This window comes from Telmatherina bonti (genome assembly GCF_933228915.1).
Source record: "Telmatherina bonti genome assembly, chromosome: 1".
NCBI lineage: Eukaryota > Metazoa > Chordata > Actinopteri > Atheriniformes > Telmatherinidae > Telmatherina > Telmatherina bonti.
Window position 1 is genome coordinate 29,132,627 of NC_136619.1, and position 12,950 is coordinate 29,145,576.

The 12,950-nt window shown below is 34.9% G+C and overlaps 1 protein-coding gene across 1 annotated transcript in view; it reads left to right on the forward strand.

Annotated features, from left to right (window-relative positions):
• LOC306755224 (glypican-6-like) overlaps window positions 1–12,950 on the forward strand; it is a gene marked incomplete at both ends in the record, with an annotated part of 145,440 nt that overhangs the window by 17,102 nt on the left and 115,388 nt on the right. The window lies entirely within an intron of this gene.

Consider the following 12,950-nt stretch of genomic DNA (forward strand, 5'->3'; position numbering starts at 1 on the left):
TTTGTTGCTCCCATTATTCTAATAAAAAGTGTTCTCATTTTAGATTATTATTATCATTATTTTTTTGTTTTTATTTTTTTTGTAAAAAATTAAGTGAACATCAGGGCAAAATGGTTATTTTGTACCTTTGTCATAACAGGAGATATAATTAGAAAATTATGCTAAATTTATCAAACTTATAGATTAAAACCAAATCTATTCAGTGTAACAGTATATGGTAAGAAAACATAATTGTTTTATATTATTTTTAGACTTGTTACATAAAAAAACAAAAAAAAAAAAAAAATTACAGTTTTAAGTTTATTTTTTCACTATTTCATTTAATTATTTCACTCATTTTGGTGGTTTCCACTCTAAAATAAAAGAAATTTTCTTTTTCCTTGGCTTGTCAGTTTTCAAAATTCCTCAAAGGACTGAAGCATGAAAAATTCTTTTTTGATTTTTTACTTTTTTTTTTTTTTTTGCCATTTATTACCGCAACGTGAGATTTTTTTTCGAAAGCACCAGAAATAATTCATCCCCAGTTATTTCTATGTGTGGAGTGTTTCAGCTGAGTGTTCACTCTTAAGAGGCTGGAAATCAGAGTATTTTTCATGTCTGAGCTAAATTATTTGAGTAGAATAGATTTCAAAGGTTGATAAAGTACATGACATGCACTAGTTTATCATAGAAAATTGAGAAGTACCAAGAAAATCATCTAACAGTTGGTAGCCTACTTTTGCTTTGCATTTTAAATATGGTTCCAAGGAAAATTATACTCCATTACATCCAGATTGCCTTTGATTGCAGGAATCTGTCATTATGCTGATTTAACACATCATCAGGGATACTAAGCTCACCACTGTGTTATACATCTTGGCTCACAGTGATTCTTTTTTTTTTTTTTTTCTTTAATAAAACATTACTGAGTATTCACACAGCCCTTCATCCTTCAACAACCTTTAATTCTATTTGCGAGTATGATTGAGCTTCTTTTTGCCCTCTAATCTAGGTCATGTCAGCTGAATAAAAGGGCCCATAAATGCTGTGCAGTCCAAACAAAGAAAGGACAGTCACGACCCAGATGTGAGAGACAACCGAAGCTGTACCTGAGTCAATAGATCTCAAAGATAGAGGTGTCAACCTTTTATAGGGACATGTGGTTCAGGCAGCCTTTTAGCAATTACTGTCTAGTGTGCTGAACCTAGCCTGAGCCATTTAGTTAAAAAAAAAAAAAAAATGACCAGAAGTATCACTAAGTATCTTTTGCAGAAATTCTCAGCTTAGTTCGGGAAGTTATCCTTAGCCTGCCCTGTACTTAGATTTAGTTTTAAACCTAGCTGTTCATAGAAATTGTTCTAAATTACTCAAAAATAAATGCAAACTTTTATTTCCAATAGAATAAAAAAACAATTAAATTACAATTGTGTTTTAGAATAATTAGAGTAGACATAGTTGAAATAAATGACTGCGGTGACATTTGCATTTGTGAGCATAAATCTATTTCTTGTGCCTTTTGTATGTTCAAACAACAGGCCAAGTTTTGGCTGCCAGACCACCTACACCTTTGTTTTTTTAAGTGGTTTGACCCCAAGCTTGGAACAATGTCGAGAGGATGAGTGCAGTCTGCTTGGCCATCAGTCACTGTGTTGCAGTGGTAGGTCTCCATCTCCTCCTCCGCATCCATCAGGATTCTCACTTTCCAGCTATTGACATCCTAATGACACTTCTTTTTGTTTGCCCAGTCAGCATCCCAACTAGACCAAGAGTAGCAATGTTTGCCAGTTTGTAACGGCTGCAATAAGATGTGTATTTACAATTACATATACATTGCACATAATAACGTAAGAAGCAAAAGAATTTCTTCATTTTTTGCCCCTAACATCAGCCTTGTCAGCTGTTGCGATTTCCCGAGACACATACGGAGCAAACTGCAGTCAAGTTTATTTCAACATCTGCCTGGCCCAATTAGTGGCCCCTAAGCGTGCTTGTATTATGATCATTACAGAAATCCATCAGCGGAAGTTCTTTTTCTCTCTGCCTGCTGTTTTACAGAATTCCAGGCCTTCCTGGGTTTCTCCTCTTGGACAGTGCTTTTGCCCTGTGTGTGTGTTTTTGTTGGTATGTAAAATGGGTGGGAAATGAAAGTCATAGATTCTGAACTAAATTACTTGTAAATACCAGCTGACTTTAAAATAAATGAAATTATGGATATCATAAGAAACCTGGCTCAAGTAAACTCAGTTGGTGAATTGAAATGTCAAGAGCACCGACTGGTTTCAGGTATGTCCCTGTTTGAAGGCAATGAGTCTCTGCACTGGCGCTTTGTGGCAGCAGAGCTATAAAAGCTGTGAAGAGGCAATATTCCAGAGGCCGCTCTGAATGAGGCGGGAGCAGGAACCTGGTGGTAGATCAATGATAATAAATGTGATTCATTCAAGATGGCTCTGCTGTGGTGTGAAACCCCTCTAACATGCAGCGGTCGATGACATGCTGGAAACAGATGAAAAAAACAAAAACAAAACAAAACTTGATTTCAGTGGAGATCTAGGTTACTTGTATGGTACAGTCTATACACTTGGCTCTTGCAGATCCTTTCTGGTGAATTGTTTCATGGAAAAGAAAAATAGAACAAATTTCACTTGCTCAGAGTACAGTAGATGCTGCCACACTGCAGCAATTATTTTCATTCACTGCCTTTACTGCATCTTTTTTATGAATTTTAAGTCTGAAAGAATAATAGAATTTTCTCTCTTAACTTTAAAATCCATTGGCTTGTTTGGCACGAAGTTCTGGCAAGATTGTCCTCCCTTTATAAAAGTTGGCAAGAGTGATAAAGAGATGCAGCAGATGGCACCGCCCATATGTAGTTTGCCCTTTGGTCAGGTAGACTAATGAATCCTTTAGGGATTTAATCTGGCATTAGACCCTCCATGGGCATTCAACCCACTCTTTTCCCACAGCTGCCCTGAATTAACTGGGGAACTTTTACATTTACCTGTGGCTTAACGTTTATAGTTATGGATGAGAAAAAAGTTATCTGTGCCATTTCGGTTAATCCAAAAGATGATGGATGAGACTATTACTATAAAGCAAAGTATGTGCATCTTTTTATGATAGACCCCTCTGTCTTTGAGTTGAGTTGTGGTGATATTATTGGATTTGATCTTATCCTTGAAGATTTTTTAATCTTGTTGCTTCATAAGAAACATGTAATTCTGGTTCGATATAGCTTTTGACAGCAGATGAATGTGTTGCGCTCTCAAGTGCCTTCTTCAGTATTGCAGCAGCACAATAGATCTTAACACGTACTGCAATTGTTGCAAAGATGTTTGGAGCTTATGTTTTGAAAAGAAAAGAAAAGAAAAGAGAAGAAAAGAAAAGAAAAGAAAGGAAAGGAAAAATGGATTAATGCACCACTTCTGCTTGACCTTGACAGTCTGGATGTAAAAGTATAATGTGGCATCGATAGATAATAAACCCACCAGCGATCGTTATTTTGACTTAAGTCTTTAAACTCAAACTGGTTATTTCTTTAATTGATCCTGCCAGTTAAAACATCATAAAAAAGACAATAAGTTTAATTTTTGTCAAGAAATGAAAGCAACAGAGCCCATGCTCCAAAGGACAGCAAAATGTGAAAATTTAAGAGATTTGAGTTATGCTGGAGTCAACAATAGGCAATAAAGTTTTGTGAAACCCTGAAAAGGCACTAGAGCTATTTATCAAATTGCAATATTGGGTGTGACAGAGCTCCATACACCACAAGATAAAACAACATTTACTGTTTGTAACTTTACAACATACTTTACCATAAGATAGAAGCTAAAAGTTCAAAAGTCTGATATTTTGCACAAATATGTCATATATGTCCACAGAGCCTGAGTATTACGGCCAAAAATAATAATAATAAAAAATGTGACTGCTCTTACTTGTTTGCTCTACTTTTTTGAGAAAATTTGCTCAAACGGGGCAGTCTGAGATTTTTCCCTTAGCAAGCTCAAAAAAGGAAAATAACTTCTCTCCCCAGTAGTAAATAATGACAATAACCCCCCCTCCCCACACACACTTTGTTGCTCCTTAAAATGACTGAGCAGGCACCAGCAAAAGCCGAGAGGGGCATGGAGTGAGCATAGACAGACAGCCACCATTCATGAACTCTTAAAGGTTCAGACACAGAAACAGTCTGTTCTTAGCAGAGCTCACTACAGCCACTTTTGAAATGTCTTAAAATAGGGACCAGTGGATAATTTGTGGTAATACACACTGATAACAATGTTGTTAGACCTCTGACACCCATATAAAATTGTAGAAAAATGTATAATTATGGGGCCTTTAAGTTTTTCCAACATTAAGAAGGCATAAGTACTGACCTCAGGAGAAAGCAGGAAGTGTTTCTATAGTGTTTGCGAACCTGCAGTACACAGAAATACTGTACAAAAAAATATAAAAAAACAAAAGAAAAAAAAATATCTATATATATATCTATAACTATATCTATATATATATTTTATTTATATATATATATATATATATATATATATATATATATATATATATATATATATATATATATATATATATATGTATAGAAAATAAATATATATATATATATATATATATATATATATATATATATATATATATATATATATATATATATATATCTCCAGCTTCCTCCCACTGTCCAGAGGCATGCATGTTAGGTTAATTGGTTACTCTAAATTGCCCCTAGGAATGAGTGTGAGCATGAGTGATTGTTCGTCTCTCTGTGTGGCCCTGCAATGGACTGGCAAGCTGTCCCGGGTGTACCCTGCCTGTCGCCCAAATAGGCTCCAGCTTCCCCATGACCCTGAATTGGATTAAGCGGTTCAGAAAATGAATGAATGAATATATATATTGCAAAACCTCAGATATTTACCAAATACATCCTGCTGCTGTAATATTTGATGTGGTTTGTCGCTCATTTCTCCTTCAAATTTTGGATCCAGCATTTACCGCTGCATTTGAGGTGCTGTCATGCTTGGAAATGAGTCTGCCACCTCGGCAAGCTTCCACAAATCTGACCAATCAGGGCCATATCCCCCTTGTCTTCAGAAGGATGCTTCCCTTAGAGGAGTGCTCTGCCTTGTTCTGAAATAATTAAAACCTAGTTTTTGATATGAAGCCTGCAAAGCCAGTTCTGTGTTATCCAAGATTATGAATTAAAGAAGTCCAACGATCACGCCAGGTCTGCTTTAATCTTTATTTAAAAGAATAGTATATAAAGGAAAGCAATTGTAGTATCTTCATTAACTAAGTTTGTTCTGTTTGGGACATTAATCAAATCTAATAACTAGAGACTATTCATGGAAGGGTAGCACTTTTGGCAGTATTACGCCACCGCCACCCACGGACACTGATTCAATCTATACTTCTATCAATTTATATTTGACCACATAACATGTCCAGTCTTTGTCCATCTGAGATGAGCTTGTACCTTAAAAATGCAGCAGTATCATTGTACTAATTTGCTATAATTCTTTCTTGTGTAACACAGTTTCAGGTTAAATTCCTGGATGGAGTAGCTGACAAAGTTTTGCAAAAACTTGCATCAAAACCCATGTGGTTATATTGATCATTGCAGCATGACAGTTTCTCAGGCTGCCAGAGGGCTTGAAGATCAAGTGGTTTCCAGGTTTGGCCTTGTTTCGTAACATTTCCCCAGACTTCATTAATCTTCTTTATTATGTATTGCAGATGTTTGAGAAACCAAATTTCTTTGCAATCTTCAAAAATAGTTATTTTATTGATGATTCTTTCAGAGTTTGACTCAAAATGGTGAATCACACTGAAAGCTTCAGACTAAGCTTTTGGTAAATGTTCTTCTTTTTATACCCATGCTGTAACCTTTACCAACTCATCTACCACTACATCTACATGTTTATTCTATATATTTTAAAGTATTACTTTGCTTGAGCCATAACTTTTATGATTGTTATCAATTTTTAAGTTTCTTCCAAATTCCAAATGCAATTCTTGTCATCAAAGACACTGAAAGTGTGTGTGCTGTATTTGCATAAATGTTCAAAAACAGTGATAAACAGATTTTAGTTTTTGTTGCATTTTGGAAAACTGACAATTTTTTCTGCTGTTTAGGATTGTTTTACTTATTGTAGCTTTTCCTCAGACGTTCCCAAGATGTCTGGACACTAACTGAGAAGAAACTGGTGCTTCCTTTCTGTGTGTGTGTGTGTGTGAATGATCTGTTGTGTGCATATATTTGTTTGTTAAACTCTTATTTGTTTTTAATATATAAAATTATTTGAGCTGCTTCAGGTATGAAAGGTGCTATACAAATAAAGTTTGGTTTGATATAATAAAAAGCTATTATCATCACAGCTTGACTCACAAATACTCAAATGCTATATTCATGTGTATACCATCTGTTTGGCTGGATATGATGGGCAAATCCCTTTTATTATATATAACAGGCTGGCAATTTTTGAAAACAGACACTGAAATTTCAGTAAAATAGTCTATAAAAACATCTTTTAATTGTTGTAAAATCTACAATGACTCAAAATCCAACTGTGGCATGATTGAAAAATTACAAAAACAAAACTAACAACAACAAAAAATTATTAAAGACAGCTGTGATTGTTGTGAGAAATAATATATTTAGAATTGAATCCTGTGTTTGTTCTCCACATTAACGCTTTGGTACATCTGAACTCAGATCCATGGTGTGCAGCTGCTGAGCATTAACACGGCTGCCTAGCAAAGTGTGAGGGCGTTCTGTCAGTTTTGATGGAACAGTGTTGAAAAAGATAAGAAATGCGCCATCCTTTTTCCCTACACATAGGACACGAGTGCTGCATGTAGTTTGTGCCTCAATACGAAACCTCAAACATGCTGAGTGCAAATCCCTTTAATATCAAGGGATATGAGGCCAAAGGGAAACGAAGTCTAATTCAAGGCAAGTGTAGGATGAAGTGTACCGTATGATGTTCCTGCTTTAATCTCTGCACGATCATACCTTGAGGACTATCCACTTCTTCACAGTGACCTATATATAGTCATCCCCATTAGTAAGCAGATCAGACTTTGTGGTTTCTTTAACGTACATACTAAATGCAGCTCATAAGCAGCTAAAAGTGACATTTGTCATGGGCGCAAAGAGCTACACAGGTGCGTCTGTGGAGCTGATCGCTTGTGTCAAATGAGCATCTTCCTCCACATTTTCTCCACCAGGTCATCAGCATCTATGTGAGAGTTTGCAGAAACCAGTCAGCGATTTCCCATAATTACAAAGCTGCATTTCAATCATGCTTGGGAACTCATGAAGATTGTGATCCTGAGGAAACATCTGTGCATCCTGATTGCATTTATAAGCCAAAGCATATTTCTTATGCCTCGCTCTTTTTTTTTTTTTTGCTTTGATGAAGAAGCATTGAAGCTAATGTCTGAAAATCCCCAAAGAAGATTAGCATTTGTCCCTAATTATCTTGCCGTCTGTAATTATATGCATTCAAATCTCTGATCAGCTTTTTTTCTGAAAGCTAAAAGGCAGAGCTTCTGACATCTGTACGCAAGTCAGCTGCAAGGACTTAGTTGCGCCAGGTTAAGCACAGGACAGCAGTTATCTGTTCACTCTCACAGTATTTACATAACTATTTGCTCATAAATCAGATCAACCTGCTAGTAAATAATGTATTATGTGTGTATGCTTGAATGTGGTGATCCACGAATTTGTGATTATGTCAGAGCTATAATGAATTATGAATGTGGGTGGATGTGCCAGACTTCACGCTTAAGACGCATCTGTGTTGTTTCGCATGGAGGATCTTTTGCTGTACTGGTGCCAGTTTTTTTTTTTATTTTTCAACTGCATTATTACTTCTATTAGAGATATTACTTAAGGCTGTTTGTTTTAAAACCAACTCCTCAGTAAGTTCAAACTATACATCACTATGTTATCTCACCTACTGCCTGATATGTTGCTGAAGTTTTTGTTTGGCAGATATACAGTATTACCCAACTAGTTAAATATGTGTTAAGATTTGCAAAGTTTGAATAAATGTGTAGCATTGAAGGATTTGGTTGAAGTCATTTAGCAAGATCTTTCAGAGGATTTCATTCATATCTACTTGGATTGTTCACACTTCCCTTTTGATTTAGCTTTTTATGGATTCTATCAATTGGGCATTTATTGTTATTAACCCATCCATTTGTCCGTCCGTCCATCCATCCGTCCACCTCCTACCGCTTTGCCAGAACCAGGTCACAGAGCAGTAGTTTAAGCAATGATCCCCAGATCTCTTTTCCCCTCCACCAGCCTCCAGTTCTTTTAGAGAGACAGGTACTCACAAGGCAGCCACAAAATATTATCTCTGTTGAGTCCTGGGTCTGCCCTGAGGCTTCCTCCCTTAAGAACACGGCCTTAACGCTTCTCCTCTGAGACTTCTGGAAGGTATCCCAACCAGACGCTCCTTTCAGCATGTAGGTCCAACTCTACGTTTTTTACCACATCCCAGATGACTGAGCACCGCATCTTATCCTTAAGGGTGTGTGTTACAGTGTAGCTACTTTTGGGATTCATCTGGCAGAGCAGCAGCACAGACTTGGATCTGGTTTAACAGATGCTCGTTTCAGCCCAACTCTGCCGAGCATCATCACTGTATGAGACATTGCTGCCTCCAGCAATTTGTGGTTCGTTACCGGTTTCAGTTCTTGATTGATTGCACCATGTGAAGAGCAGCATATACAGGTCATGAGTACTGGGTGTTGCTCCTCAACAGGTTTCTGACGGTGGTTTTATAACAAGACAGCTTACTTTTACGGAGGGAAATAGAAAAGAGCTAAATCATGTTGTTTATGACAAATGATGCATTAAGGGGTATGATGAATCATCCAAACCTACTCAGCTGCAGTATCATAGTAAAATACTCAGCTTTAAGAGAACACAAAAGGTCCCCTTTAATGACTAAATGTGTCTGTGGTTTTTCTGCTCTGCTAATAGATTAGTCAACAAGCTTTATCTAAAGGTAATGCAAATAGTAACGGCAGGATTTTAATCATGTTAAGTTGACCTATTTATAATATCATACATTTGATATTAGATTGTATATGCAGATATGTTTGTTGTTTAGACATTTAGGGCTAGATAAGATCACAATTTCAATGTAGTTTGTGTGTGAAATCTAGTATTTTGTGTGAGGGGCTTAACCACGGTTTGCAGATGATTTATTGAGAGTGATTGCATAAATGGGCTGCAGGTGCAAATGTGTTGGAAACTCGATTAATAATGAAGGTTTTGTGCATTTTATGGTTTCCAGCATGGCGAGTTTGGAGAGAAAGCATGATCTACAGCAAAGAAATCTGACTGACACAAATAAACGTTATAAGATAAACGCCTGGGAGCATATTTATGAAAAAGTTGATGCCGTCAGTAAAACAATGTGAACAGGAGATGAAGAAAAAGACAGGATAGAAATTAGAAGGTGAACAAAAGAATATTAAAAAAAGAAAGAAAATGTCTGCAATTAAACGTTTTGAGGCATTGGGTGTCGGAGAAATGCGCTGTCACCTTATATTAAAATATAAAACACGAAGGAATACGACACAGGTTCTTCTTTTGATGGTTAAATTTCTTTTAACTAAAGATTTCATAAAGTGACCCACTTTCAAGCCAGAACCTTCCAACAGACAACTGTTTTTTGAAAATAAAAGACACACACAATATATATATATATATATATATATATATACATATATATATATATATATATACATATATATATATATATATACATATATATATATATATATATATATATACATATATATATATATATACATATATATATATATATATATATATATATATATATATATATATATATACATATATATATATATATATATACATATATATATATATATATATATATATATATATATATGTATATATATATATATATATATATATATATATGTATATATATATATATATATATATATATATATATATATATATGTATATATATATATATATATATATATATATATATATGTATATATATATATATATATATATATATATATATATATATATATATATATATATGTATACATATATATATATATATATATGTATATATATATATATGTATATATATATATATATATATATATATATATATATATATATATATATATATATATATATATATATATATATATATATATATATATATATATATATATGTATAAACTCATCCGAGTTTATAAATATATATATATATATATATATATATATATATATACATATATATATATATATATATTTATAAACTCGGATGAGTTTTTGTGCCTATTTTTATTTATTTATTTTACCTTTTATGATCCTTTTGATTTTTTGAAATTACCTAAATTCCTTCAGTTTTCAGTCAGTTACATATGCACTTAAAATTGATTTGTTTCTTTTCTTGTCTCCATTGCTATTGTCACTGTTGGGCTTGTGTCCTACCTGTGTAACAGAGTATGTGCACAAGTGATCCAGCAGACATGCAGTATATTGACAGCATGGTTTCTAATTCCATCTTGCGTGCAAAGCAACCGAGTAGAACAGGAGCGATATGGTCTAGTGAGCAAAAATCCCATCTAGATTTGGCTACGATAAATTCCCAAGCTTACTAAGGTAGGCGTTTGTACTTGTTCTTTAGAAACAAAGCTGTCAATTAAAAAAAGAAATGATAATTAAGAGCATATGATTAAAAGTTTTTAAGCTAGTACATGAAGAACAGGTTTGCTGTGGCTGCTATACTGTGTAGGTACAAGTATTTATATTCTGCCACCTGAGTTAGTGTTATGGAAAGCAGCCAGCAAACTGACAAGAAATGGGAAAGGGCATATTATGATGAACTAAGAGACATTGTATAAAAATGCAGCTCACGTTCATGTCTACTGCTCACAAAGTCCCATTTAAAGTTGAAATATGTGAAAGTACAATCAGTTTTTTTCCCCCTTTTTTAATGGGAATATAGCTGTACATGTCAAATTATCTGTTTATATAAAACCAGACTGAAAGCAGAATAAAGTGGTACACAAGAAACGACAGTGAAAAAAGTATGACAGATCCCTTTCAGGTGTCACATTTTGAAACCTTTTTCCCTTTTATCTTTTTTGCCAACTTTCATTCAACAACAGTGACATTCCACCTACTTCCTATTGCATCAGAGGCTTCTGACTTACAAGGCTTCTGAATGCAGCATAAAATATGTTTTTCTTCACTTGCCCATCATTGCAACAATGAAGTTCATATTTACTGTTGTGCCAAGCTCTTACTCGGCCAGCAGTCTCAGAAAACACAAGGTTAAAACAAGGTGTTTTCTTTGATGTCCTGCAACCAGCCAATCTTTCCCAGTTCACACTCATTTAAACTCAGGCTTTACAATCAATTTTCTCCTCAACGTAAATGCCTTTACTTTTGAAAAAAAAAAAAAAAAAAAAAGGAGCAACCCAGCTTGTTAAACCAGGCATACCTTGTTAAAACTGCATTTCTATGAATCACAGCCAAATTCTTTGTAAAACTATTGCACTTCATAAAAAAAAAATCATTTTGACTGATTAGAAAAAAAATGGAACATTATATAAAAATACCAGAACAAAAGATGACAGACAGTAAAGCGTATTAAGTTGTATCAACATGCTTCATTTAATTCATCATCTGCAGTCAAAAAAATAAATGTTTCTCTGTAAGCATGTGTCTCTATGACTCTCATACAGTGATACTCTACATATTGGCAGTCAAGTGTGACAGCCGAAGGATTTTGTTGCAGTAACATTGCAACATTGTCAATTAGTACAGAAGCAAAAAAGCGCCTTAAAGAATCACCAAATAGAAATTTACTGGTGCATTTCAGCTTATTTTATGTTTTAGAGAGTTTGGCCAGGAGGCTTGAGCGTTACTCTGGAGAAATGGGTTTATGTTGAACTGTTGATGGTGCACCTCATTATTGGAGCTTGGTGCCTCTCTAAGGACTGATTACGGATTAAGCACATTTGAGAGTGCCAGCACGTACATGCTGCATCTTCTTTGTTTCATTATCCATACAGAGCTCCTTCATCTAGCGCGTACTATGTAAGAATGCAAAGCATCGACGTGTCCACTGGTTCCAACGTTGTGATTTGTGAAGGATCCTTCCAAAAAATGAAGTCTAACATATTCAGCTGCTCAGCATCAATTCTCTACTGGAACAGCAACATCAATTTCATCTTGCTCCTAGGAAACTAAAATTAGTGGAACTCTTAAAAAAAAAGGAATGCTGCTTGGAATGACTTCTGCAGATGTTGCAGATGTACATGACACAAGTTAAGCATAGTAGCTGCATCTTTTCTGATCACTACACATTCAGTGTTTGTTTGATAACCATAGATTGAACAGAAACACTGGATTTACTAGAGTTTATTTGCACATTTACATTTCTCATCACATTTTACACAGTGGGCCATGTCCAGTCTTTTGAAAAGAGTATGCACATAAAGTTGACCTCACAGCTGATGAGGTCATGCGTTTTCTTGAAAGATAGATGACCCACCTCCTGACACCGGTGCTACCACTCCACATGTGTGTTAAATTAACACTGAAGAGAAAAATCTAAAAAAGATAAATCTAAAGAAAAGTGCATCAGATTTAAAGTGTGCTTTAATGCTGTTGCAAAAAGCACTTACTGTACACTGCATTCATTATTAATAAACTCCTCATTCATTCTTGGCGATGATATGTGTGTAGCCCTGACGTAAATGGAGCAGCCAATGCACATCAACAGTTTCTCCCCTCACCGCCGAAACATTTGTAGGCATCCATACACACAGGAGGCAAGGGTGAAAAGTTTTGCCTAAAGGACACAATGACTGTAACACCAATTTGTTTTTGAAAAATAACACTTATGGCTCGATTAGACTTCCCTTGATATGGCTTCTGTTTT